Raw genomic sequence first — 25,435 nt, 5'->3', positions numbered from 1 at the left:
ATAAAACAAAACCTTAAGACACCGTGAACCATGCAGATGTCACAAAACACCACATCACATACCAAAAATAACCCATGTCATGCATTAAAACAAAACATTAAGACATCATGAACCATGCAACTGTCACAAAATACGCCACCACATACCAAAATAATCCAAGTCATACATTAAAACAAAACCTTAAGACAACCTGAACCATGCAAAACTTTACCAAACAGTAAAAAACAAACGATTACAACAACATCAACAACACTTAACACAAATATTTTCATCCCACAGATGCAGTAGATTGAAAAGTTGCTTCCTACCTTTGAGTTAGTGTTGCTGAAAAACACCCAGATCCAAATGTATATCCCATATTTCCATATGTAGTAACTAAGTGTGGACTGTCAACACGGAGGCACACATTGACAGTTGTGATCATGCCCAGATTGCATCACCTCTGCTCCACCATACTGGGTACAAAACGGCCATTAGGGGGAGCCATAGTACAGTGAAATACAATGGGGACTGGGGAATAGCTATTGATTCACTGACTGAATAGTTTATTGGCAGAAGTGTAATCAGTATAGGATACAGTCAACCACATATCCAAAGGGATCACTGATAAAAGTCCTTGCTGTCTTGTTTCCATTCGGTCCAGGGTAATCAATTCATAATCATGGCATATATTATGATATATATATATATATATATATATATATATATGTGTAGGCCTGCATGTTGGGGAACAAAGAAGGGCTTATAAGGATGTCGAGGTAGTCACTAGACATAGGTCAGGGGGGCAATCTTTTTATTTTATTTTTATAAATATAAATACCTTGGAATACCGAGGTATAGATTATCAATATCGGCATCGTACCGTACTGTAAAATCTCATACCGTGGCATGCCTAGTTTGTACCGTCTACCAGAGGGAAGTAGCTGGAAGTCGGTGCACGGTGGATGAGACATGGTCGTTTGCTATCTTGATAGTTTTTTTTTTTTACGAAGTATCTCATTGTAGATACAGCCTAATTGCTGGTGTCTCTTCCCAATTATTTTTGAGGCTAGATTTACTATTCGCTGCAGCTTGCTTCTTCCTTTGACCTTTAGATTGCCAAACCACATTGCCATGTTAAAACTCAAGACTCCCTCTATCAGGTTTTTATAGACTGTTTCCACGATATGCTTGCTCACTCTAAAGGAGTTGAGCTTGCGTAGTAGGTGGAGACGTTGGTTACAAGTTTTAAAAATCTGTTCAGTATTTTCAGTGAAATTGTGTTTGCTGTCAAAATATCTGCCTAACTATTTAAAACTGTCTACTACCTCCACTATTTGTCCATCATTTGTAATGGCCTGCACAGGTTCCTATTCATGAATGACAAGCTTCTTTTGTTTTTGTCACATTGATCCCTAATGAGGTTATTTTTTTTTCCATGCACCAGTTCTGAAGAGATAATAGATATGCTCTGTATGATTCCTCCCCACTGTCCCGCCCTTCCTCAGTAAGGCAACTGAGACCACTGCATACTGTTGAAAGGAAACGTAAAATCAATAACAAGCACCCTGGCCTACTAACCTGGGGAATTAGAGTTGGTTTTCAGCTCGTTTGGATCCTATCATGCAAAATCAATACTCACACACACACGCACCCAGTCTGTGCAAAACCAATTGTCACAAAGGAGGCGAGAATTACTATCATTGGTTAATGTATAAACGTATATAGTAAATAAGGTTGATGACGAGATAGTTTGAACTAATGATCATTGATCCCCCAACTGCCAAAGATGAAAATGCATGCATACATAATCAATATGCTGACCCAAACTGGCAAAGTCCACCCAAACACGATCAATATGATGAGATCCTCACACAAAAGCAGAACTAAAATCATGATGACACTAACTGCCAAACTGGCAAAGTGCCATTAGCAAAATCAATACTATGACGTCATCGGAAAAAAGGGTTAGGCCCCGCCCACAAAGTGTCCTCAGGCTGAGAATACCGAAATCGGACATAGGGGTCCCTGGGGAATAAAAATCCCCCCTAAATAAAAAGGGTGGGAGGGATATAGGGTGTCCTTCCTAACTACTACTGTGCATGAATATTCCCACTAGGCTTTGGAAGAAATGCCACTTGACAGTTTTCAAATCAGCCTCATGGTGGCGCTACATTAACATTACATTAACATTGACGACCTCACAAAGGCTCAACTTATGTAACTTAAATAGCATTTTATGTAGACATAGCACTCTATAGTGTATACGCATAGTTTCATTATATATTCTACTGTTAGACAGACGTTAGGTTTGTAGTTTACATTATGATTCATGATGACTATTTTAATGTCTTTGATGTAATACCATGTGTTGTTCTTGCTTACTGTAAATCACTCTGGCGTAAGAGTGTCTGATAAATGCCTAAATTGTAAGTTTGTAATAATAATCAAAACATACAAAGTAAATACAGTTCAGAAATAATTGTAGTGGAGTAAAAGTAAAAATGTTGCCTCTGAGATGTGGTGGAGTGGAACACACACACACACACACACACACACACACACACACACACACACACACACACACACACACACACACACACACACACACACACACACACACACACACACACACACACACACACACACACACACACACACACACACACACACACACACACACACACACACACACACCTGTTCTGCTGGACTGTTGATGACCACCAGATCAGCTCCTTTACTCTTACAGTACTCTCTAGCTTGCTGCCATGTCCACCCTCCAGCAGTAGTTAAGTGGTAACATCCGTCTCCAAACGTCGTCCATCCAGGACACCACTTGACTAAAAACATCAAACAGGAGATTTACTGATGGATTTTGACTGTACTGATAATCAATTCTAACACATAGTTGTAATAAAATAATAGTATTCAGAGATGTAGTGGAGTGTAAAATTATGACTTTATTACATCAATGGTGTTTTCTACAACACATGTTTACTCAAAGTACAATAATGTATATTTGCTACTTCTGTTTCTTAATACAAAATTTGTGTTAAACAATTAAGCCCTATTTTAAAATTATGTTATTTGAATATATCAGATCTACAAGCCAGCATGATGAGCATGTAGATCTTAATTTATTTTGAAACGTTTGACATGCTTTTAAAGTTTGAGTACTTTTACTTTGGTATTTTGGTGCAAGTAACATTTTGAATACAGGCGTTTTAATTTAATTGTAACAGAGAACTTTTTATATTGTGGTATTGCTACTCTTACTTAACCCATTCAGGACAGGAACCCTTTTTGGTGTTTTAAGCATTATGTTATACTATTGAAAAATAGCAGATCTACAAGCTCATAACGAGTGCCGCACTATGAGCGGAAATCATTGAATAGGCCTATATATATATCTTTCAGAGCGAACGTTTTTAACTCATATCTTTGTTTCTGGGGGGTCCCTGGAACAACATATTTTCAGACGGGGGTTTCTGGGGGTCCTTGACATGAAACACTTTGAGAACCAGTGATATAGAAACAGGTTTTTCAGAAAACTGTTCTGATTTAGAAGACATTAGAATCTGGTCTCAGTCCTAAATGGGTTTAGTAAAACATCTGAATGTACGCATGTTTATAATGAATGAATGAATGAATCTTTATTTTCGTGTCTTGTCGTTAAGACCCATCCCTTACGGGATTATAAGACACCAACAACATAAATAAACAATATCACGTTCACTTCCCACACAGAAGTAAAGTAAATAAGTAATAATAATCTATCTATGTATAAATGCACCAAGTCTCTGTGTGCGCGTACGTACGACTGTAATCCACGTAACTCGGGAACCGTTCGCCATACCGACTTGAAATTCGGCACACGCTAAATAATGCTTATGAAGTGTTATTAGTTATAAAAGTTATTGTAGGGCCAATATGCCTTTCTTTCTATTTCACCAGAAATATAGGGTTTGTTCAACACGCTCACACTTTGGGACTTGGGCGTCTTGTTGTCGATGCTGATTGACGATGACTGCAAGGTTGATTTATGGCAGGAGTTTGTGTTGTGTGTGAGTGTAAAGGTTTCAAAATAAAAACGGGGGAAAAGAAACAAGAACAGGCTCCAGACTAAATACTAAATAAAGTGTCTCAAAACAGACGAGCGCAGGGTTCAATAAAACAAATAATAAAGTACTTGTCTTTCTTTCTTTCCTTTCTTTAAACTGCGCTGTTTGTGCGATGCGTGCAAGCTGTTGAAATCTGTATCTCTACTACTGCCGTCTTTCCACCCACAGCTGTGGGCCTGTGGCTTAAAGTGATTGTGACATTAAAAAAAAAGGTTTTGGAATTGTTCTTATTTTTTTAGGTTTTCTAAGCTCAATTGCACCCAAAAAACCTGAACTTTTAACATTCAGTAGACTTTCTGTGGTCTGGGGTTTTCTGGCTCAAACAGGTACACAGTACACAGTACAAAATAACAATACAATAGATAAGTAATAAAAATGAAAATAAAGTAATAAAATAGAAAGAAATATACAATAAAAATAGTTCCACCATGTTCAGTTTCGAACATACAGACACGTTCGACAATGGTTCCACAGTCTGGAGGAGAACCTGACAGAACTTCGTATTGGGTTAGTAATGACATCAATGATGTAATTTAATGACTCAGATAATCTACACATAAATCTATACATGGGATTGCGTAGCACAGCAGACAGAGCAGGTAGGGACCCAACACTGACAGACATTTGGCTTGCACTGGAGCTTCTTGGAGCTCTCAGTAGCAGCCTCATACAGTCATTGTAGGCCACTGTCAATCGTCTGATACTGGCCTGCTTGTATCGACACCACAGGTGGGCGGTATACAGGGGTGTACAAAATGATTTAAAAAGTGAAATCTTCACCGGTACTGAGCACTTGCTAAATGTTCTACACAGCATGTTTCCTTGCGCATACAGCTTCCGACGCTGTCTATACTGTATATGTCCTTGTCATCAGAGAGTGGCCCAAATATTTTATCTCACTGCAGACACTAAAGACAGAGCCAGAGAGATAAAAGTCAGGAAAGGTTAAATGTCTGTCTTCCCTGCTTCGAACAATCATAATCTTGCTTTTTTTTTGCATTATATTTAATGTCAAAGTCAGCACCGTACTGTGAGCATGTACTCAGCAGCTGTTGAAGGCCAGCACTATATGGACTAAAAATGACCAAATCATCTGCGTACATAAGGTGATTAATTAGCAGGTTTCCAACCCAACACCCTGTTCCACATGCATTTAATACCTTAGATAAATCATCCATATAAACGTTAAAAAGAAAAGGGGATAAAATCCCGCCCCGTCTGACGCCATTGTTTACCCCAAAAGGAGCAGAGGTTGACCTCCCCCATTTTACCCTCATCGTCTGGTGAGCATACCAGAAGACCAGGATTCTGACTAGGAAATTAGGGACCCCTCTTTGCGATAATTTATAAAAAAGTTTCTCATGATTAATGCGATCAAAGGCTCTCGATGCATCAATAGAGTTTAGAGTTTTATTAGGATCCCCATTAGCTGGTGCATAGCAGCAGCTAATCTTCCTGGGGTCCACACAGAACATAAAAACATGACATTCGACATGAATGACATTACAGGAGATACATTACAGGACATATACAGGATATATAAATAAAAATAAAACACATAAACATTGTAGAATTGAGTCCATTATACTTATCTAAAATGTATTTAAGAGCAAAAATACACATATCTGTGCCATGCTTACGTTTGAAGCCAAATTGGTTATCTGTAGACAAAATGTATACTTCTCAAGTCTACTCAGAATAATAGTTTCCATAACTTTGGACAAGACGCTGGCCAAGGCTATGGGCCTATAGTTATCTGAGCTGTTCAGCTTGCCTACTTTGTCTTTGATGACTGGCACTAACACCACAGAGAGCATAGATTCAGGTACAAAGAAACCTGTAAAGCACATTGCAATTATAGGACAGTTTCCCACTGGCACATTTAAGATGTTCAGCTGTTAGATTGTCAGGGCCACAGGCTTCAGAACAGCTTCATAAATCTCCCCAGGAGTGACAATGACGTCTTCATTTAACTCTGCATTACCCACTACAAACTGATTACTTTTCACACAGTTGAACAGTTCCGAATATTGTTCTGCCATAACTGTGAAATTGCATCAGAGCCACTTACCCCATCATCATTAGATTATAATTATTACATTTATAATAATTATTATTATTATTTAATTTAAATTATTCTTCTATGATAGTTGTCATAGTCCAGCAGTGATGATCTTAGTCAGATTTTCTACCTCTAAATCTCTGATAAAAGATAAAATAGAAATAGTAGTAATACACAATATTGAATATTTATTCTAAATGTTTTGCAACATCTCTCACCTGGTGGGCATGGTGTCAGCATCTTCTCCCTCATATTTTTTTTTAGTTGCTTAATCTCATTCAACAGCTGGGCCAGGGACAGGGCGTCGCAGCTGGGCTTCTGGACATCTGTAACAATAGGATTGTTAGGTTTTGTTACCTTGTTTCTACACGGACCGATTTCAGTGTGAGTCACCACCAGTGCAGTGGAGCTGACAGATTGTAACATGCTACGTTCTACATGAAACTTGAATAAATGTGTAAGCAGCTACAGGTGCTTTAATCATCCGTTCTTGGAGTATGAGAGGCAGGAATTAATCCAGGGTCAGGTTGTTTGTGACTGAATTATCTGCAAACAGAGACCAGAAGGTGATACTAAACACAGTTGTGACTGATATAAGAGTGACTTAGAAAACACATGTTGTCGGACAGTCTGACCAACGTATATACGCCCCAAAAGATACACCCCACTACCTTCATAGCTTTTAGCAGCAGCTACAATCCATGTTGATCTGGATTCACCTGCTGCTGCAAGCTACAATCCAAGTTGATCTGGATTCAACTGCAGCTGCAAGCTACAATCCAAGTTGATCTGGATTCAACTGCAGCTGCAAAGCTACAATCCAAGTTGATCTGGATTCAACTGCAGCTGCAAGCTACAATCCAAGTTGATCTGGATTCAACAGCAGCTGCAAAGCTACAATCCAAGTTCAGTGATGTAAATAGGTTTTCAATGTAATGGGTCCCGGGATGCACAGGTGGTCATTCAAATGAGTCCCAAAAAAGTCTTATGAGTCCCAAAAGAAATCACACCTGTGTGAAGTGAGTGGTGCAACTCCGTGTGGGGGTTCGCGGGGCGGGGGGGAAGGGGGATGGGGATGTTCCAGACCCCCAGGAACGCACCCAGGGGACCGGGCCGGTTCCGGCGTGCCATGCCGCGTCCGAAACGGTTGAGAAATGACCGTGAGTTACCGTGTGGCGGCCCCTCTACTGTACCCTCTACTGTACTGTAATGTACTGGCACCCCCGAAAGCATACAGTTAATACGTGCGTGTGTGTGTGTGTGTGTGCATTAGGTTGCGCACAGATGGTGAAAAACAACCATGCTGTTTTCTTGCTCTCAAAAATAATAATAAAACTTTATTGTATTTTATATAAAAAAATATATAAAAATATCAAATAGGCCTATACAGACAACTGAGACACCTATTGGAGAAAACCTTTGGTTCCCTCACATCTCACCCCCCCCCCCCCCCCCCCCCCACACACACTAAAATTGACACTGGAGATTATTTTTTTAAATATTCGGATTGGGACATGAGGCTTCTACATACTATGCCATGTTCCTATATGCCTCTGACCAGTGTAATTCCACATCCAAGTTGCCATGGGAAAGGGATTTAGGAATTACAATATCAGATGGTGACTGGGCTAGAATTCTTAGGAATGGAAGGAAAATGTCAAGAGAACTACGCACAAGGTTGATTCAATTCCAAATTCAAAATAGAATATATTGGACACCATCGAGACTGTTTAGGGTCGGCTTGACTGATGGTCCTGAATGCTGGAGGTGTCAGGATAGAGACGGTATACACTTGTACACATGCTTTGGGGCTGTTCCAAAATTCAGGAATATTGGACCGCTATACATGAAAGACTGGAGAGAATAGCGGGCCTACACATTCCTTTTTCACCCAGTCTGTTCATTCTGGGGGATCCTGCCACATTGAGGCACGTTGCTCCTCCTTTAGCTGAATGGATACAAATGGCCATCATGTCAGGTAGGAGGCTGGTGGTCAAGGACTGGAAGGCTCCATCTGCACCTGCACCGTCCCTTTGGGACGCCTCCATGGGACTATTGGCCGCATACGAGCGACTGTCATACAGGCTGCTCAATAGACGGGACGACTATGACTCAAAATGGGGCTTTTACCATAATGCATGTATCAGGACTCTGAATAGTTTCTAGCTCTGAGTGAGCTCTGAACGGGCTGCAACGTTGGAAAAATATATTGAAGAAATATGTCTGGAATTGGGGCTGGGGTGGACTGCGGGATATTTCTGTGCATCTGTAGTATTGTTTCGTTTTGTTTTGTTTTGTTATGTTTTTTTGGTTGTTATTATTATTTATTATTTTAAATTTCTATTGTAAAATCAATTTTGAGAGTCCATTTGGTTCCATTTTTGCACTCTGTTACAGACCCTTTAGGGTCCACTTGGTTTACTTCCTAACTATCTATAATGTAGCTGGAACTCCCACTATGAGAACCACTGTCCTACACGCGTATCTTCTACATCCTGACAGTTTTCTGAAAAATCTATGTTTCTATGTCAGTCGTTCTTCGATTTTTCAAAAAGGCATACAAGCTCATAGCGCGCCACTCGGTGGCGCGCTATGAGCTTGTAGATCTGCTATTTTTCAATAGCTAAATCATAACATAATGCTAACACCAAAAGGGGTTCCCGCCCCCAAAATGGGTTAACCATTTCCACTCACATCCGTAGATGTCTTGAATCCCCTGGAGGTCATCTGCTGGCAGCTGGAAGTCATCAGTCTCCATCCATTTGTATTGTTGGTACATGATGGACGATGTGTCGTTGGAGTGACCCAAACCCAGGCTGTGGCCCAGCTCATGGACCGCTACCAGAAACACATTGTAGGAACCTGGATGGATGGAAGAAGAACTCCTTCAGTAAAATAAAATAAAATACGTTTTTGTTATCCATTTGTTTTTGCGTCTGGGGGCACCACCTCGAAGTGGTGCAGGCAGATTCTTCTCTTGAGAGATTATTTGAGGGGCGGGGGAGGGGGGGACGGACGGACTGCAGAACAGCCCCACAGTCGGTAGACACTTTTAAGAGAGGACTCAAAACCTTCCTTTTTACCAAAGCATTTTTATAGCCTTGCCCTTATGTTTTAATGTTACTGTTCTTTTAGATGTTTTTAATGGTATGTTGTTTCTTTTGATTTTATTCACTCTGTAGCACTTTGAGATTCTTGCGAATATAAAGTGCGTTATAAATAAAATCCATTATTATTATTATTATTAGAACAGAAGATAAATTAGTGCAAATTTCCGCAATATCACAATATATGCCAGACCTGCAGTGTCTCTGCTCTCTTGCTTGCAACATCGTGTGCCAACCCGAGAAATCTCTGGTTTAATTAATGTCTATTAATCAGGGGGGCAGTCAGATAGATATTTTGTGAAGCCACAAGGAAATCGGGATTTCCTGAAAGTTCATATCAATGGCCTGTTGTGGCGCTGTCATTGGGCCCAGAAAAACCCATAGCCCCATAGAGGTCCATGTATTTGGGCCCAACTTCACCTAGACTGTATTACCTTAATAAACATGGTCATGAATACTTTCTGCTTCCAGTCACTAGTTTAAAGTCTCATTTCTATGTCATAATATTCTTTTTGGAAAATTATGGTCCCATTTATAAAGAAATGACCATAAAGTCGCACATGTTCTGAGGGGCGTGGCTACCGTTACAGTCTATGAACAGGATCCCCCACCCACTCGAGTCAAAATAAAAAGGGGGGAAGTCCCGCCTCGTTGTCTGGGCCAGCCAATGGCCAGCTGGGCCAAAACGGATCTAGAAAGATGGCGATGTACACAAGGAAGGACTGACAGGCTTCATTTTACGTTCATGTTAGACCCGGGGAACGCTTTGTCCATATTTTTTACAGTCCATGCTATTAATCTAGAATTAATTAGTATAGTATACTTTACCGATGGGGCAGCATTGGAGAAAGTGGAGGAGTTTAAGTACCTAGGACTTTGGCTGGATCCTCAACTCTCCTCTAAGACTCATATTAACTCTATTGTTCAGAAAATTAATTTCAGTTTGAAAACGCTATATCGATCCATCAATAGTTTTACCCTTCAGATTAGAAAAAGATTAATTGCACAGCTACTACTACCCATAATAGACTATGCAGATGTCATATATCAGAACACCACCGATACAAACCTCTACCCCCTCAATGTCACCTATAATAACCTATGTAGATTCATACTGAGATGCCCATATAGAACTCACCATCACGAAGACACTCACATTGGCTACAATTTATTTTTAAATGTATTTTCTTTCCTTATCCACAGTACCTGAAACAATTTCTTGTCCCATCCCTACTTTACAGTCCCCACAAGGATAAAAAAGGAAAGTGGGCGCCGTGCCTTCAAATTTAAAGCTCCATCTGATTGGAATGACCTACCAAGTCCACTCAGATCAATCACTTCCCTCAACGTATTTAAGGAATCATGCCGTGCTCATGCTTCTAAATTAACGTACTCTTCTTGGCAGTTGTCTTTGTTTTCCATAAACATAACATACTGACTGATCTGTATGTACCTTCATATGTGTTCCCTGCTGGTTCTGTGCTGCTGTTCATTATTATCACATTATGCATGCTGGTATTGCTTGCTTTTTTTTGCTTAGCAACATGGTCTTACTGTGCAATGGGTATATTTTTCCCCCATATGAACTCTGCTATTTAGGGTTGAAACAGTGGGGTGGGAGCTATCTTTGGGAGAGCTTTTGTTCCGTTTTGTTTTGTCCTGTCTGTATGTATGGTTGTACTGTTGTATTGTTTTGTGAACTGTATTGTACAATGTATCTGTGTTGAGGACCACCTCTATAATGAAATACAATGTATCTGTGTTGAGGACCACCTCTAAAATGAGATACAATGTATCTGTGTTGAGGACCACCTCTAAAATGAGATACAATGTATCTGTGTTGAGGACCACCTCTAAAATGAGATACAATGTATCTGTGTTGAGGACAACCATCGATTCACGATTCGATTCGATACGATTTTCGATACGATTCAATGGATATTTAAAAAAAACTCCTATTTCCAGCACAGAGTGCTGTATGATCATTAATTTAGGTTAATGTTTTGATTAGTAAAGAAAAACACTTGTTTCTTTGCAATAAATCACTTATATTTGACTAATAACTAATGAGAACTAGAATTTCGCATCCTAGCACCACGCGTCGCAAATGGGAAGAAGGCAATAGCGGAAGGGTGATACTCAATACTGTTTTTCTGTTTGTTTTTTTTACTTGGAAAAGCAAACATAGCAACCATGATGTTTTCATATATCCAGTTGCTTGGAAAGTGCAAAGTTGGCAACCTGGCTGAGTGGCCCTATTGTTTGTTTTGCTTGTTTTTTATTTCCGTCTAAAAGCAAGCATGGCAAGTGGCAATGTTTCTATATACCAAGTTGCTTGAATGTCGTAATTCTTGGCTGCCAGTCCTGAAACGCTGGGAAGTCTTGCGATACTTGGTGCGTTCAGAAATGTACTTTGTGCTCTTTAGATATCATACCTCTATAAAAATTACACAGTGTACACATCGAATAACAACACAGCAGACAATAATGTGTTACATGTCTTCTGTTATTTTCCAGAAGTGATTACTTTACAAAAGGTCTCAATTGTTCATAAATAATGTTTGTTCATGAGCTGGTCACTGAGCTCTCATTGACTTCCGGGTAGTTTGGCTCCCATGAAAGTGTCATGGCGCAGCCCAGTCACGTGACCACTTCACTTCCTTCTCAGAGCTTCCTTGATATAAACCAAGAAGAACAGTGCAGAGTAGTCATCTTATTGATCTGATTTTCATTCTTAGTTTGCAAAGTAATGATGTGTTTTTTATTTGTTTGCATCCATACAAAAGGAATGCAATGAATGAGATGCAAGTTGTGCACCTTGCACTGTTCTGTAGCATTACAGCTGAACTAAAAACATCTTTAAAACAACTGTTGGCTGTTGGCTTAGATAGCATTTGACACAGACTTATAGCATGTTATGTAGACAGCACTATAATTGTATTGTATATAGTCATAGCACGCCATAGTACATATGTATAGCATAGTAGTGAATATGTATAGTTTATTATGTATAGTGTATGTATAGTTTCATCATATAGATATTCCACTGTTACCTTCTTATCTTACGCATGTTTCATGATAAATGCTTTTATGTGATGTATTCCCATGCTTTTGTTCTTGCCTAAATGTAAGTCGCTCTGGATTAAGAGCGTCTGCTAAATGCCTAAATTGTAAATTGTAAATTGTAAGCCCTCATTGATGTTAGGGATGTGTAAATGTGTCCAAAATGAAAATCGATTTGTATAATTCAATATTAACGATTAATCGATTAATCGGTTTTTTTTGGGGGGGGGGATAAAAAAAAAAAAAACCCTAATGAACCCTACAAATAAAAAAAATCTTCCCCCCAAGGGGTACCTAAGTCAAAAAAGTTTGGGAACCCCTGATGTAGTTGATTAACAATAATTGTAACTCTTGAGAGTTAATAAGGGTCCATTTGGTTACTAACTCCATCTTTTAAATGAGGACCACTGGTGGTCCCTGGACCACTGTTGATCCAATTGATCACCATAGCAACCCCAGCCTAGGCCTGATTAGGTAAATTCCCAACACCTGCTAAATCCTCCAAACCTGTATCTTGATTGGAATCAATCTCCACTCACACTCCTCTCAGTCATGCAGCTACACAGACACATCCCAGGCACACTTTGGTAGGCCTATAGCCCTGTCCTGTTTGGATGACAATATTGCCTTTCCAACAGATTTTCATTAAAAAAAAAAAAAAAAAAAAAAAAAAAAAACGATTATCGATTAATCGATTAATCGGACCCATCCCTAATTGATGTTAAATCTCACTTCAATTCAGTTGAAGTGTCCTGTTAATTGTAACAAATGAACAAAAGCCCCTTCAACTAATTCCGGTTGTCTCTATAGCGCAAAACTCACTTTGTGTCCAAGTGACACCATCTCTTACCTTGCACATCCTGGTTGGCGACACTCCATTGCCAGTCTGAGTTGAAGTGCACGTGACTTCTCCTCTTAGGCTTGGGGGTGGAGGCATGTGCCAGGTCCGATGATATAAAGTCATGGCCTTTGTGAGGACCCGCGTGGAAGGAGAGCATGATGTCGACGTCGTCCTCATCGCGGTGGCCATTAAAGATATCCTTGTAGGGAATATACTGAAAGGTGAACGGACTGACATCCTTCCAGACTTTGAAGGCTCTATGGATGGCCTTGGATGTTTCCAGATATGGTATTCTAGGTGCAAAGGTCTCAATACTAGAGGAAGAGGAAGAGGCAAAGAGAGACAAACTAAGCAAAGCTGTCCACGTGGAGTATTACATTCCTGTTGCGAAGGCTTTTACGTAGAGCTCCATATATGGGGATAACCTATAGTCCCATATATGGAGATAACATTGATATCCTGCGCTGACATCAGATTAATGTAGAAACCCCAAAGATGGATATACACAGTGGTGTTATCATCGTGACACTAGACTTGCACTCATCATAAAAGGCAGATCCCAGCCTCTAAACCTCAGATACCAAGCAACGCACGCGGTATCTCCAACATGACAACACATACGAACCAAGGTATCTAGCTTTACAACCCATATATACCTTGAATAGCTTCTATTACCTTTGGCACAAGTCTTCTAGATGAGACAGAATAACTGGCTAATGGCTAAGCAACTCGGTCCTAACTAAATAACCAGCACTGGTTCGAGCTATATAATATTCCCTAACTAACCCCACAGTAATCCCACAGGAAGACAAAACACGGTTTGGGTTTGGCCGGTTTGGCCTGACATTCATCAAGTCTCGGTCAATATTAGGAAAGTCTCCAATGTGTCCAGTTTTGTGGTAGATAATAAGGTGTCATGACGATGTATAGATTATTGGCACATCAATACAAATACCTGAATACCAATCAAAATGCAGAACTGATTGTTCCGTTTGTACCTGTAAGTGAGGTTATACTTGTCCCACTTTCCAACCGCTTCGTAGCTGCTCCACTCCTTGTTGGTCTTGTCAGGAATGCCACAGCGGGGTCTCTTCATGGCTCTGACGGACCGGGGGGACAAGGAGACATTAGAGCTGAGAATACAAGAATATAATGTCCAGTAGCCTACAATTTAGCTCTCCATGTCAGACTTCTTTAATCAGACCTGTCTGTCAGCAGTTATGGGAGTCAGGGGGCCCAGGAACTGAGTGTTTTTTCTTTATTAAATTTTTTCTCATTTAAAAAAGAATGTCTGTAATTCAGTTAATTTACAACAACATGTTGGGATAAGTCTGAGAGCAAGAGTGTCTGTCCTGTTGTCTGTTTTGTTTGTCTGTTCACACTTGTCATTGTTTAACTGTTTTTGTTTTTCATGTTTATCACATTTATATATCTTTTTTATTATGTATTGTATGTGGAACATTTACATTACCTGTAATTTTTTTCATTTTATATAACTGAACTACTCATTATCATTGTCGATAATATTCTGATGTCATATACAAAAAATGCCTAATAAAAACAGTATTAAAAAAGAAATCAGACCCGTCTGAATTGAGTGGTGCTGTACTGTACTGTACTTGTGCTGTGCTGTGCTGTGCTGTGCTGTGCTGTACTAGCCCTCCTCCTTGGCCTGTGTGTGTCTGTGTCTGTGTTAAGCTAAATTCCAATACCGCAACTTTCACACTCGCTCACTCTCCTCGCGTCCTCCACTCGCTCCTCGGCTCCGCCCCCAGCGAGGAAGAGAGGAGGAGGAGAGGATTCGATGTGAGGACAGAGTGGTGGTCGAATTTTCCTCTAGAATCGGAATGTACTACGCTGTCATTTCAAAGCGACGGCACATTCCGCGATCACTAATGACGTGTATCAATTCAATTCAATTCAAAGGGCTTTATTGGCATGGGAAAACATACGTTAACATTGCCAAAGCAAAAGTGGTGGAACAATACAGTGTCACACAGCTGGATCACTGGAACTCCTGAACAGAGCCGTACGGTCTACAGAATAGACAATTCATCATTTTGTGGCTTTGTGCATGTAACAGAGGGTCCGAGGCCAATGTGTATGTATTGGTAACATGTGCAAGGTTAGGCAAGGCTATTTATTCCTGAAATAGTGAATAAGCGCCAGGATGCACAGTGCGTGCATGTGTGTGTTGGCCGTTGGGTCAGCGACTTCAGCCACTCAGCCGGCCGGCAGCAAGTGGATGGGGTGGGGGGGGGGTGCATAGTATCGGGTTTCAAGCAGTGTTTTTGTGCCACATGTGGAGGAGGCGGACTTATGTCACTGGAGAAGGAAAAAAACATGTACACGTGATGCGGAAATCCGCTGCGAGGAGACAAAATACCCCACCGAGCCTGCACCTGATGTACACTCGCTCTATGCGGTCTCGGAGAGCCCACTTGGCTCCTCCACTCGACTCCACTCTCCTCCTCGATGGAGCACTTTAACAAATGGAACGTTAACCATTTCCGGGTCAAGCTGGAATGACCCCGAGTGGGAGTGAGCGAGTGGCCGAGATTTTGGGTATTGGAATTTAGCTTTAGGCTGTTCAACAGTGACACTTGGTTGCTATTTTCGTTCTTGGACAGACAGACACTCCAGGGCTCTATTTTGGCCTCTACTATTCCTGCTGTATATGCTCCCCCTCGGACCCATCCTCTCCAAACATGATTTATCCTTCCACTGTTACGCTCATGACGTACAACTTTACATGCCTCTCACACCCAACAGCAATAACTCCTTGGAGCCCCTGATTAAATGATGCGTATAGCTTGCAGAGTTAGTTCAGTCAGATATACTCGAGGGGTTTCATGCCGTGCTCAAGGGCGCATACATATACTCAAGGGGTTAATATGCTGCATTACTATGTGGGTGTATTCAGTGTGTGTAAGACCCACATGTCATTCGCTGATGTGGCAGTCAGCTGACCAATTGGACGGGCTACTTAAGCTCACTAGTCTGAATGCTCTTCAAGCCTTCCTTCTGCTATGGTTCCTGGTTGTTATGTGATGTTTGTTTTGTTTATTTTCACATAGAAAAATATTTCGGAAACGATACACAAGGTCAATAAAAATGTGAAGGAGAAAGCCTAAAAACCCTGAACAAAATATTGAAGGTGTTTTACTGTATTTGTCTTGTTAGCCAGGGTAGTGCAGTGCACTGTGCAGTCAGGGTGTTTTGTGATGCCCCAAAATATGTATATATGAGTTAGAAGAATAAAAATAAAATAAAATAATACAAATTAAAATGCCCCCTCCCCTCATGGTGCCCCCCTCCCCTCATGGTGCCCCCTAGGCAACTGCCTACTCTGCCTGATGGCTGGGCTGGCACTGCCAGCTGCAATTGTATGAGTCTCAGAGCATGAGGCTCTGAGTGGCTTATTACTTGCGCAAGCAGAGCGCGCAAGTAATATTTTCGCCCGGTCTCCTTCGTCGTGACAGCTGTTCCGCCATTCGAGGCTTACGCAGAAAAACATCAAATCTGTGCCTGTGTTGCTGGACCAATGATGACGAAATGACCATATTTCTTACGTCATCATTTAGAGCTAGTCATACGTATACTATATACATAATCAGTAAAAAATAAAATAGCAAATTGTGCCTGATCTGCTGGGACCAGAGTATGTGGTGTGTATGTGTATGACTAGCTCTAAATGATGACGTAAGAAATATGGTCATTTCGTCATCATTGGTCCAGCAACACAGGCACAGATTTGATGTTTTTCTGCGTAAGCCTCAAATGGCGGAACAGCTGTCACGGTTTTTGGCGCAAAGTAACCACAGTATACCGCTAATCAACTTACAACTACACACTTTATACAGTATAGAGTATAGAGTATATATGTATACATATATAGTATATGCCTATATACTATATATATACTATATATATTTCTTACGTCATCATTTAGAGCTAGTCATACGTATACTATATACATAATCAGTAAAAAATAAAATAGCAAATTGTGCCTGATCTGCTGGGACCAGAGTACGTGGTGTGTATGTGTATGACTAGCTCTAAATGATGACGTAAGAAATATGGTCATTTCGTCATCATTGGTCCAGCAACACAGGCACAGATTTGATGTTTTTCTGCGTAAGCCTCAAATGGCGGAACAGCTGTCACGGTTTTTGGCGCAAAGTAACCACAGTATACCGCTAATCAACTTACAACTACACACTTTATACAGTATAGAGTATAGAGTATATATGTATACATATATAGTATATGCCTATATACTATATATATACTATATATATTTCTTACGTCATCATTTAGAGCTAGTCATACGTATACTATATACATAATCAGTAAAAAATTAAATAGCAAATTGTGCCTGATCTGCTGGGACCAGAGTACGTGGTGTGTATGTGTATGACTAGCTCTAAATGATGACATAAGAAATATGGTCATTTCGTCATCATTGGTCCAGCAACACAGGCACAGATTTGATGTTTTTCTGCGTAAGCCTCAAATGGCGGAACAGCTGTCACGGTTTTTGGCGCAAAGTAACCACAGTATACCGCTAATCAACTTACAACTACACACTTTATACAGTATAGAGTATAGAGTATATATGTATACATATATAGTATATGCCTATATACTATATATATACTATATATATTTCTTACGTCATCATTTAGAGCTAGTCATATGTATACTATATACATAATCAGTAAAAAATAAAATAGCAAATTGTGCCTGATCTGCTGGGACCAGAGTACGTGGTGTGTATGTGTATGACTAGCTCTAACATAACAATAACAATAACATTACTTTTAAATTAAAAACAACGAACACGAATTACAATACAATGAGGAATGACAGAGAAAAAGATATAGGTGGGGGAGTTATGTTTGCTATAAAAGAAGATATTTCCATTGAAAAAATTCAAACTGAAAGCAGGATATTAGAGAAAGTAGAACATATATGTATACATGTAAAAGATAAAAATCTATATATCATTCTTATGTACAGATCACCTAAAACAGACCTTTCAAAATTAAACACATTTCTCGAAAACATGGTAAAGTATCTATCATCTCCGACTTCTGCAATTATGATAATAGGAGATTTCAATGAAGACCATAATACTGAGATAGAAAGAAGTATAAAGACCTACATGTCAAAATTAGGCTTTAAACAATTAAATACAAATCCAACTACAGATTACGGAAGTATTTTAGATCATGTATATTTTAACAAATGTGAAAGTATTATTAAAGAAATTGAAGTTAGAGACACATATTACTCTGATCATGATTTAGTATTAATATCACTATAGTCCAACATGAAATAGATTTAAAATGATTGACAATTTACAATAAATAATACTTTGTTAATACAATAATTATACTGTATAATATATTTTAATTCAGTTTATATACTTTTTTTTCTAGGTGTTTACATGCATAAAGTAGATAGGTAGTAAATAGTTACACCTAATAATTAGACATTTCAAATGTTCCTTCACAGAGATATTGAGATTCCACCGTTTACAGAAAAATTATACTGTATAACATATTTTAATTCAGTTTATATACCTTTTTTTTCAACACATATAAATGATTTATTTGTCTCTGAAAAACTAAAAAGGGATTCAGAATATATCTACAACGATAAAACAGTATTTCTTATATAGATAGAAACTTGAATCATACTTAATAATACTAGATGTTTATATGTATAAAGTAGGTAGCAAATAGTTACATCTAAACATTAATCATTTCAAACGTTCCTTGACAGAGATACTGAGATTTGACAATTTACAGTGGTCGAAAGGACTTGCGCGCTCTGCTTGCGCACTAGTTGGCCATTTATGGCCTACTAGTGTGCAACAAGCAAGTATGCACTCGACAGAGTGCAGTTCTAGTTGTTCTATATTAATACACTGTATGAGTCTCAGAGCATGAAGCTCTGTAGCTTATTTCTCTAGCGAAGGTTTCAATGAATGGTTGACAAAACCAAGGAGCTACATGAGTAGATGTAGGAGACATACGTGATGGTTTGCTGGTCCAACAGTCCAGTGACCTCCAGGTTGTAGAACCTCTGCATCTCCCTGATGGGTTCAGACAGATCCTGGACAGAGGCGCGAGACCTGAGAGATGAGTCTGTGCTGTCCAGGGGAGCCATGTAGCCATATTGTCTCAGCCATGACTGGTGGAGACACAAAGACAAACAAGACACCATTAAAAGGTTTGTTCCACAATAAGAAATAACAAAACACTTTGAAGTAACAAATACCTAACTTTTATTTACAGGGAATCATTAGTACAGATTGTGCTGTCAGTGTGCGCGCGAGGCCCCCCACACACAATCATTCTACAGTTGTGGCCCCCGGCCTAATCTAATTGAATACCCCTGCTGTATGAGCTTGTAGATCAGCTTTTTGAGGGGCGTTAGTGCCTCCTATGCCCAGCTTTCCAGGTTGGCAAACATTGGCTTGTGATTGGCTGATCACCCCATAGCGATTATTTGATTGGCTGAGCAAAGTACATATTGAAGATAAAAGTGAGGGCAGAAAAGTGAAGACGGAGCATTTGCATTTAACCCAGCGCTTTGTGAAACACGCACACACATGCGTGCACACACACACACACACACACACACACACACACACACACACACACACCTTTTGCAGAGCAATGCCCTCTTACATCTTATCTCCATTTTTTAACTTTATTTAATAATTAATGCCCTACTTTGTCATTCTGTCAAACAAAAGTAGCAAAAACAGCAGATCTACAAGCTCAACGTGTGGCACAGATTTAGAGATGATTCTATGTGTGTGTGTATTTTCTAAAATATAAGTATTTAGAGCCCTATACTAAATGAAAGAGTGTTGAGCGTGTGTGTAAAGTACGTATGTGGATGCGTGCGTGCGTGTCGACACATGTTCAGTCAATAGCCTGGAACTACAGCGATCCTTGAGGAATGGGTCAGAGATTAGATTATAGGTCTCACATGAGAACATCACAGTCTGTAAACACAACTGTCTGCAGTGTGTTGACCTAAAACTTAGCAACACAAGTCTGAACACACTTCAACCTACAAGCAGAGCTGGACAGAATAGTACAAAATACGACCTGGTCAAGTACTACAAGTAAAATAGCTCAGTCAAAATGTAAGTAAGAGTAAAAAAGTACTTGCTTTTAAATGTACTTATAAGCATTCAAGACTAATCAAGAGTACATGCTACTTTTACAAACATTCTTATTTTTGCACCTCAACAAATTGCTGCAATTAGTGTCAAAGTGTAAAAAGGCCAATAGGCGATGTGTTGTTTATTCCTTATTACTATGGGAGAGTGCAATCATCCAATCCACTAAGCAACTCAAGGCAAGGGTAGCCTCGCTCTGTATTAAACAATAAAACAGAAATAAACATATTAGCATTCACTTAAATATTCACTAGCATGCAGGATGCAATCACATATCAAAAGGTCAACCATAAACACTGCCCATTTTCATAGGTTGACGACATAACATAACTAGCAATAGGCATGGTCTCCAAGATTCACTACACCACTAATATACAATGTACCTGTCTAAATACTTCACTAAGATACCCATGGCATGTACCTGTCTAAATACTTCACTAAGATACCCATGTACCTGTCTAAATACTTCACTAAAATACCCATGTACCTGTCTAAATACTTCACTAAGATACCCATGTACCTGTCTAAATACTTCACTAAGATACCCATGTACCTGTCTAAATACTTCACTAAGATACCCATGTACCTGTCTAAATACTTCACTAAGATACCCATGTACCTGTCTAAATACTTCACTAAGATACCCAATGTACCTGTCTAAATACTTCACTAAGATACCCATGTACCTGTCTAAATACTTCACTAAGATACCCATGTACCTGTCTAAATACTTCACTAAGATACCCATGTACCTGTCTAAATACTTCACTAAGATACCCATGTACCTGTCTAAATACTTCACTAAGATACCCATGTACCTGTCTAAATACTTCACTAAGATACCCATGTACCTGTCTAAATACTTCACTAAGATACCCATGGCATGTACCTGTCTAAATACTTCACTAAGATACCCATGTACCTGTCTAAATACTTCACTAAGATACCCATGTACCCGTCTAAATACTTCACTAAGATACCCATGTACCCGTCTAAATACTTCACTAAGATACCCATGTACCTGTCTAAATACTTCACTAAGATACACATGTACCTGTCTAAATACTTCACTAAGATACCCATGTACCCGTCTAAATACTTCACTAAGATACCCATGTACCTGTCTAAATACTTCACTAAGATACCCATGTAAATGGTAAATGGTGCATTTATATAGCGCCTTTATCCAAGGCGCTTTACAGAGATTGTGCATTACATTCACCCATTCACACACCGATGGCAGCGGAAACCATGCAAGGCACCAACTAGCACATCGGGAGCAATTAGGGGTTCAGTGTCTTGCTCAAGGACACTTCGACAGTAACTCTGGGGGAGCCCGGGTTCGAACTGGCAACCTTACGGTTTCCATCCAGGCACTCTACCCCTGAGCCACCGCCGCCCCTAAATACTTCACTAAGATACCCATGTACCTGTCTAAATACTTCACTAAGATACCCATGTACCTGTCTAAATACTTCACTAAGATACCCATGTACCTGTCTAAATACTTCACTAAGATACCCATGTACCTGTCTAAATACTTCACTAAGATACCCATGTACCTGTCTAAATACTTCCCTAAGATACCCATGTACCTGTCTAAATACTTCACTAAGATACCCATGTACCCGTCTAAATACTTCACTAAGATACCCAATGTACCTGTCTAAATACTTCACTAAGATACCCAATGTACCTGTCTAAATACTTCACTAAGATACCCATGTACCCGTCTAAATACTTCACTAAGATACCCATGTACCTGTCTAAATACTTCACTAAGATACCCAATGTACCTGTCTAAATACTTCACTAAGATACCCAATGTACCTGTCTAAATACTTCACTAAGATACCCATGTACCCGTCTAAATACTTCACTAAGATACCCATTGTTTCATGAACGCACAAAGGGAATCACATAACAAACAAACAAACACAGAGCTTGCGTCATATACTGGCTGTGTGTGTGTGTGTGTGTGTGTGTGTGTGTGTGTGTGTGTGTGTGTGTGTGTGTGTGTGTGTGTGTGTGTGTGTGCGTGTGCGTGTGAGTGTGTGCGTGTGCGTGCGTGAACACAAAACGACTGGAACTACTTCATATTTCACATATTTCACAAAAACCAGAGCAGAACTCCCACCACGGGACTCGAGCAATCAATTAATACAGTTGCAACCACTATATTAATGGCAAGTATTTCATGCAGCTTAAGTTAGAAAACACTATCCCTTCAACATTAAAACAATAATAGAGCGTTCTCTGTCTGTACCTCTGTGAATATTTATATATATGTTAACATTAAAACAATAGACTAAATAGAGCGTTCTCTGTCTGTACTTCTGTGAATATTTATGACTAAATAGAGCGTTCTCTGTCTGAACCTCTGTGAATATTTATATATATGTTAACATTAAAACAATAGACTAAATAGAGCGTTCTCTGTCTGAACCTCTGTGAATATTTATATATATGTTAACATTAAAACAATAGACTAAATAGAGCGTTCTCTGTCTGAACCTCTGTGAATATTTATATATATGTTAACATTAAAACAATAGACTAAATAGAGCGTTCTCTGTCTGTACCTCTGTGAATATTTCCAAGCAGGGTGACCCAGATGTCCCTCTTTGCGTGGGACAGTCCCTCATTTCCAAGACTTTTCAGGCGTCCCACAAATTGAGACCCGGCCTGTCCCACATTGTGACTGATGACAGGTTCAAATGCCCTAATAGTTTAGTCCCCTAATAGTTGGCCTTCTGTTGTAAAGCTCTCTCAATGACTCTTCCTGCAATATGTGTTTTTAAGCCTGTTGAAATAGCATAAAAATAAAGCATGATTTTAAAACAAAATGTGAGACACCAGAGGAGTTTATAAATGATACCCAATAGGCCTATGGTCGAATATGACATCAAAGTAGTAAGTTGCTAATGCGGTACTCCAGTATCGCTTGTGTGGGACAAGTGGGACGGGGTCCCCCCATCCCACTTGTCCCACACAAGCGATACTTCTGTCCCTCAAATGAACAGTTTGGATCTGGTCACCCTATTTCCAAGCTGTTTCCCTGTAGGCTACACGCTGCGTGGCCATCAGTCAAGACATTAATATTCAAGTCATTTAATAAGAGAGGACCGCTGCAATTACTTGTTAAAGCCACAAGGTGTCACCCAAACACCACTCTAATCTAATTACAGTAACCAGTAGAACGTTGCAACCACTTCACAGTTGATAGACAGCTTGTCTCCACCAGCCAGCTGACGGCTGGCTGCACTCCACGCGCGCGCACGTGTGCGTGCGTGCACATTTATCCTCAATATGTACTTGCTCACCCAATCAAATCATTGCTATATGGAGTGAACAGCCAATAATCAGCCACACAAAGCTGAGCATAGGAGGGGCTAGCGCCTCTCTAAAATAAGAACAATCCTGTCTACAATAGTGATTTAACCCAGCATTACACACACACACACACACACACACACACACACACACACACACACACACACACACACACACACACACACACACACACACACACACACACACACACACACACACACACACACACACACACACACACACACACACACACACACACACACACACACACACACACACACACACACACACACACACACACACACACCTTTTGCAGAGCAATGCCCTCTTACATCTTATCTCATTTTTTTTAACTTTATTTAATAATTAATGCCCTACTTTGTCATTCTGTCAAACAAAAGTAGCAAAAACAGCAGATCTACAAGCTCAACGTGTGGCACAGATTTAGAGATGATTCTATGTGTGTGTATTTTCTAAAATATAAGTATATAGAGCCCTATACTAAATGAAAGAGTGTTGAGCGTGTGTGTGTAAAGTACGTATGTGGATGCGTGCGTGCGTGTCGACACATGTTCAGTCAATAGCCTGGAACTACAGGAATGGGTCAGAGATTAGATTATAGGTCTCACATGATGATTTAACCCAGCATTCTGCACACACACACACACACACACCTTTTGCAGAGCAAAATAGTCTACAGCCACACAAAGCTGAGCATAGGAGGGGCTAGCGCCTCTCGAAAATAAGAACAATCCTGTCTACAATAGTGATTTAACCCAGCATTCTGCGCACACACACACACACACACACACACACACACACACACACACACACACACACACACACACACACACACACACACACACACACACACACACACACACACACACACACACACACACACACACACACACACACACACACACACACACACACACACACACACACACACACACACACACACACACACACACACACACACACACACACACACACACACACACACACACACCACCCCTCCCCCCAGGCAGACAGAAAGTCTTCTGTCTTAAAGGACCACTTCACCACTTTTCAACCTAGCTTCATATAATAGGTCCTCACTAATCATCATGAAAAAATGGCACAATTTTTGTCTACTCGGTCTGTGTCTCATAGGAGGGCTGTGGGCAGTTCAGTAACCGTCTTCCAGTGACATCATCGATGGGGAATACAAGCTAATATAAACTGCAGGCTTTCTAGTCCTGGAAAGTTGCAATGCGAAAATGGAAGCCATCGTTCTCACGATAATGAAAATCTAAACATTTTTGTAAAGAAATCTTGTTTAAAAAAAGATCTGCCTAATGATGATGTCACTGAAAGACGGTTTCTGAACTGCCCACAGCCATGCTATGAGACACAGACTGAGTAGAAAAAAATTGTACCATTGTATCATGATTATTAGTGAGGACCTATTATATGAAGGTAGGTTGAAAAGTGGTGAAGTGGTCCTTTAAGTAAATAAAATTATCTCTCTCTCTCTCTCTGCTGTGATGGCATTACAGCATATCTAAATCGATTCTGACCTGCATGGAACCAAATGGTCCATTTGGTCAATGGTCAAATGTCTCTGACCATGGAACCAAATGGACCCGCAGTGGTCCAGTTGGTGTCTGTTGATTCTTTACCTCCTCGTCGAAGGTTCCCCCATCTGCGTCAGCAAAAGCAGAACAGAGCCCCAGCAGCAGC

General features: G+C 40.0%; 1 protein-coding gene across 1 annotated transcript in view; it reads right to left on the bottom strand.

Moving 5' to 3' along the window:
• Positions 1–25,435, bottom strand: part of LOC310876336 (matrix metalloproteinase-16-like) — a gene marked incomplete at its 3' end in the record, with an annotated part of 72,304 nt that extends 46,869 nt beyond the window's left edge. Inside the window, exon 1 of the mRNA XM_083789859.1 lies at positions 25,375–25,435. The remainder of the gene's footprint in view (positions 1–25,374) is intronic.

The sequence above is a fragment of the Protomyctophum parallelum genome (genome assembly GCF_964188405.1).
Source record: "Protomyctophum parallelum genome assembly, chromosome: 19".
Lineage (NCBI taxonomy): Eukaryota > Metazoa > Chordata > Actinopteri > Myctophiformes > Myctophidae > Protomyctophum > Protomyctophum parallelum.
The sequence above is the reverse complement of the archived record's forward strand: the minus strand, read 5'-3'. Positions and strand labels throughout refer to the sequence as shown.